Below are 6,056 nucleotides of genomic sequence, written 5' to 3'. Positions count from 1 at the left end.
AATACCCTCTTTCAAAGCCCCCTCTCTAACTGTGAAATAAAAGACTTTACTCAGGGCTAGAGAAATTTCAGATAGTAATGAGTGAATGGAAAAGGTATTTTGGAGGCAAAAAGAAATAAGCTTTTATCCAGGGTTATTATGTTCCTGGCACCTTTGCTTTATCTCATATGATCCCCACAACAACCCTGTGAAGAAAAGTGCTGTTATCATCCTCATTTGACAGTTGAAGAAACTGAAGCTGACAGAGGTTAAGTGCCTTGCTCAGAATCACATTGCTAGTAAGAGTATAAGGCTAAATTTGAACTCAAGCCTAGCACTCTGTCCACTGCTTCACCACCTGTGGAAGGTTCTAATTGATTCCCTTGAAAAGTCCCCACGTTGGCAACTATGTGATCAAATGGAGACAGCACGGGACCTCACATGAGGGGAGACAAGGGTTTCCATCTTGCCCTAGGAACTGACCATGGGCAAACTACTTAACTTTCCTAAGTGTCAGTTTCATCATCTGTAAAATGGGAATAATGAAGTCTGCAGGTTTTTGTGAAGCTCAAATGAGAGAGTGTATCTGAAGAACTTTGTAAATTTTAAAGCGCGATGTAAATGCCAGCTATTTCTATTCTATTTGAACATAAAGTTCAAACATTTCCATGTTTGTCTCTTCTCCCCTATGAGAGTATAAGCTACTTTTGAAGGGCAAGAATTTTGCTCTTAGAATTTAGTCATTCTGAATCATGAGCAAAGAGACCTGATTTGACTTTGTTCAGACCAGAAAAGTCAGCAGAAGATAAGAGGTACCTTCCCAGGTACCAGAGATCATGTGATGGAATTGAGATCAGTGTTAACTGAGACTGGGCCCCAAGGATAAGTGTGCATGTGGAGAGTGAAGGAGAATAGAACAGAGACCATGTAATGTAGTGGGAAGAGCAGTGGACTGGTAGTTAAGAGGCCCTAGTTTAAATCCTGGCTCTGACAATAATTTTGCAGCCTCATTATTAATATTCCTAAGCCTCAATTTTCTCATGATTATCAATCACACTGATCTGGTACTGAGCTAAGACAATGGCTCTTTCCCTATTATATGAGGGTCAGAGAGAGTTGCGTCAGGAAGAAAAAATTATAATTCTGGAATATGGTCAGTAATTGGGCAGAGGGGAGGAAAGGGGAGAATGGGGGCCAAGGAAATGGAGGAATGTGGTACATATCCTCTGAGAGGCATCAAATCATAGAATGTTTGAACTGGAAAGAGTACAGTTTTCAGTGAAAGAAAAAAATGGATAGTAGCTAGAAGAAGCTGAACAGGGTACAAAAAAGAATTTTTTGTTTGTTTTATAAAAGATCATGGATGTCTATGAATTTTTGAAGGCAAATAATTTTCCTTAACATTTTCTAGTTCACAAAAAAGTTTTCTCACAGATATCCTATGAGATAGTTAGTTCAAGGATTATTATGCACATTTTACCCCTGAGATAACTGAAGCTCAGTGATATTATGTATAGATTTAGAGCTGAAAGAGACTTTAGTGGTCATCATCCAACCCTTCTCATTTCCCAGGAGACAAAACTGTTGCAGAAAAATTTAAGTGACTCAAGGTCACACAGATAATAAGTATGCTAGGTTTTAAAACTAGTTCTTTGGGTTCAAAGTTCAGTACTCTTTTTAGTACAGAAGAAGAGAGGGAGATGTTAAAGATGCTTATAGTAGGTTCTCAAACAATGTGAATGATGTTCTAGGCAGCATGATGTAGCAGAGAAAAGCATGCAACCTAGATGCAGAAGATCAGGGACAGAATCTTCATTCACCTCCCTACTATGTGACCCTGGGCAAACCACTTTCCTTCTCAGTCTCAGGCTTAGTTACTAACTATGTACCATTAGAGAATTGGACTAACATTTCTAAGGTGGCACCCAACTTCAAATCCTGAAATGCATTTGGCACATTTGTTAGTCTATAAAACAGAAAGGCTCCTCCATCAATAAACATTCTCAAACTATGAGCTCTCAAGTTTGAGCTTCTTAAAAAAACGGGGATCTCTCTTTTTTTGGGGGGGCTCAGGGAGTGGTAAAGTAGAGGGAAGGAAAACCAACAAAAGAATTTCTTAACAAACATCAAAGTGATTCTTGGAAGGAGTCATTCTTAGCTTAAATGTTTAATAAGAAATGATAGGTGCCAGTTATATGGCCTGGTGTCTATGTTCAATTTTTATCAGGGTTCCTTGCCAATGCCACACGAACACAGGTATGGATCTGACAATGATCTCATAAGAAAACAGAACTTTAGAGCTAAAAGGGACCTTCGTGGTTCCCTGGGCCAACCCCTTCATTTTGCAGAGAAGGAAACTGAGCACTAAAGGAATTATGTAATTGTCCCAGAACTTCCTGGCAAGTAAGTGACAAGTCAAGATCACTTCTTTTCCTTTCTTCCCTCTCAGGTGGAATCACACAGGTAGGTGAATATTTTAACATGTATCAACCTGACCCAAACTTTTCCTCCTATCTTCTTTGTATATATATGAGATCTGCATCCTGGGCCATCTCCAGTTATCCTGATCCATATCTGACCACTGGACCTAGCTGGCTCTTGAGGAGAAAATGAGGCTGGTGACTTTGCACAGTTTCCCCTCACTTAAATCAATTAATTTACAAATTATGTCATCATCTTCCTGATGACATGGTCCTCTTTGAGAATGAAAGACAAACTATACAACCACTGTCATAATGACATTATCAGTCACCTGGGCTTGAAACCCCAAAATAATTGTTAACTTATACTTATGTTTGTTTAGATGAATTTTTAGGTGTCTTCACAATTCTCTCATTGGACTTTCAGCAAAACCTTATGAGATCCAAAAGTCAAGGCAGGGCAGGGTAGAGATGAGATGCCCTATTTGACAAATGAGAGAACTGAGGTCCAGATCCCATTTACTACCTGTGTTTACTTAGGTGAATTCTAAAATATCCTTGGTTATCAACTCTATCATCTGTAAAATGAGAGGATTGGAAAACTAGAGTCCTGAGCTTGGAATCAGGAAGACTCCTGCTTTTGAGTTCAAATCCAGTCTCAGCCACTTACTAAGGTATATGACCCTGGGCAAATCAATTAACCCTGTTTGCCTCAGTTTCCTCATCTGTCAGATGAGCTAGAGAAGGAAACAGCAAACCATTTTAGTATCTTTGCCAAGAAAACCCCAAATGGGGTCATGAAAAGTCAAGCATGACTGAAGAAAGGAATGATCAACAAAAATGACAGGGTTAAACAAAACGATCTCTAAGATTTCTTCTAGATACTACACTGGAAGGAATCTAAGATCTCATTTAGTTCAATATCCTTATTTGACAGATGAGGAAACTAAGGCCTAAAGAGACGTGACTTGCCTAGGGTCATTTAGCTAGTTAATAGCTTTGCGCAACATGATTCTAAATAGCAACCAGGACCCAGATCTCCTAGTTTCCAGCCACATTTTCTTTTTATTTATTTATTTTAATTTTTTTTTTTATTAAGCTCAATCTTTAACCATGAAATTACATCATTTTTCTTCTGGTGAGCTTAGATAATATTTATCTCTAATATCTTATTTTAGAAGAAATAAAAAAGGGACAAACAAATCCCTTGAGCATATGGAACAGCTGAGTCATGGGGAGTTTAACTGCTTGACCCAGGACAGCATATTTAAAGATAGACATAGTCTTCTCATCCATTATCTTACCACAGATGGAGGGAAAGTTTGGCTACGAGTTACTACCATCTTTCACCTTTACCCTTCAAAGCCTTGTCCAACAAGGAATATCAGTGCTTTTGCACATGATGGAGGTCCATATCCTGGCTTAAGTCACATTGTTGTCTTGGTGATAATACTGATAATAATTCACCTTTATACAGGACTTCAGTTTTATAAAATACTTTCCTCAAAATAGCCTGGTGTGAGACAATACACGTTTTAATATCGTGTAGTTGAAGTAACTAAAATCCAGATCAGTTTGTCAGAATAGAAAGAGCACTGAAGTTAGGGTCAGGGGATAGAGCTTTGATTCACTGCCCTATTATTTACTACATGGAAGACTTTAGGTCTATCACTTAAACTCTTGGGTCTGTAAAATGAGATAATTGGACTAATTCATCTTGGAGCTCATAATTTATAGGATCATAGATTAAGAGATGAAAGGGACTTTAGAGTTGGATCCTTTTTCTTCCTTCTTTCATTTGATAAATGAAGCACCCAGAATGGTGAACTGATCTGCCTGAGGGCACATAGTAACTTAGAACCTCAGAGTCTTTTAGATTCCAAATCAGGTATTCATTCCCTTGCATTATCCTTGCATGACTTGCTCAAGGTCTCACAACTAGTTAGGTGCCCAAGACAGCATTAGAACCCTGTTCTCAAACTCCAAAGTTGGGTTACTTGCCACTCACGGAACCAAACTGCTTCCTACCCTTTGAAATAAAAAGATTTTCCATGTTCCCTCTCAGGCTGGACTAGGTTGACTACTATTATATTGGAACAAAATACATATTGTAGGGGAATGTGTGTGTGGAGGGGGGAGGGGATACGACTGTGGGTGTATCCTTCAGTGAGTAATCTCAGCCGCCAAAGGGGTCAAGGACAGGGAACAATAAATGTGTTGTCACTTTGGTGGAAGAAAGGCTTTGGATCATTCTCCTCATGTTTACCCTGGGATTGGATTGCTTCATAGGCTCCCCTGCTCTCTCACGTGTTTCTTATTTACTCAAAATTGCATCTGCTCCTTTTAGGGAGGGATACCTTAAAGACAGCTAAGGATAACCATCCAGCCTCTCAGACCTGATCCTCCTTCCACCTCCCCCCCCAAATGCACACGTTTGCAAGAAACAAGACACAGAATTAGACATTAATTCTTGTTTCTGAGAGAGAACAGAATTAAATGGCTTCATCTGCCAGAAATGACCAGAGTGACTAACCTAAATTCACACAACTCTCAGAACCATAGAAAACTATGCAGGCATATTAACATAATTGTTTGCAAACTCTTCTTCCTCCTGGGTGTTTATTTACACAACACTCCTCAGCCAAGGACCAACTCAAACATTTTCCAGAGTGGCTTCAGGAGAGTGACAATAGTTGGATTTGGGGTTGGTTGTTTCAAATTTAAATACAGAACTAGAATGTTCTGCACAGTCCCTGTTATCAGTCATATTTCCTCTCAATAGTACTACACCATGATTCTTATGGGAGACATAGAATACTCAAGGCAGAGGTTGGAATACAACTAGCCCAGTCACCTTCCCCACATTTTTTGCTGGTTAAATTCACTTCAGCCTCTAACATAGAAATGAAAGTATGAAGAAGTGCTGATTTATTGGATTCCAATCCATATTATCTCTTGCCTCCAGGAAAAGGGTTGTATTCTCAGAATTGAATTGAATTGACCATATAAGAGAGTTCAGTCATCCTTTGTTTGGAGGTATGTTGATCAATTACTCTGTAGACGATTAAGAAGGCTTTGGAGATGTGGTGAAGAGAGATTGTGAACTTGGGTGAGGATGATTGTGATGGTGAAGATAAAGGTAATAAAAACAGCGAGCGTTTATATAGTGCTTAAAAGTTTACAGAGCATTTTATACATGTGATCTCATTTGATCTCCAAAACAGCCCTCTAGGAAAAGTGCTATTATTATCACTTTTTTATAGACTCCTGACTCCAAGTCCAGCATTATGACACCTGTAATATGGTTTGGAATCCTAGTTCTTTCACTTTCTAGCTATGTGACTTGGGCTAAATCATTTAGTCAATTCAAACACGTCCTAAGTGTATTTCCAGTCCCTATGCTAATCACTGGAGGCACAAAAGTACAAGTGTAACAGTTTCTGTCCTAGAGGAGCTTATAGTTTAACCAGGGAAAACAACATGTGCGCACGTACACACACACACATATATGTGTGTGTATATGTGTATATATACATACATATATACCCACATATATATGTAAGTATACAATAGAAGTATATTCATAGACACATACAAATAGGCATACACATATACAATATACATATGTAAACATGTACATATAATATGTTATATATA

The sequence above is a fragment of the Notamacropus eugenii genome, chromosome 1 (assembly GCF_028372415.1).
Source record: "Notamacropus eugenii isolate mMacEug1 chromosome 1, mMacEug1.pri_v2, whole genome shotgun sequence".
Classification (NCBI taxonomy): Eukaryota; Metazoa; Chordata; class Mammalia; order Diprotodontia; family Macropodidae; genus Notamacropus; species Notamacropus eugenii.
This window is presented reverse-complemented; position numbering follows the sequence as displayed.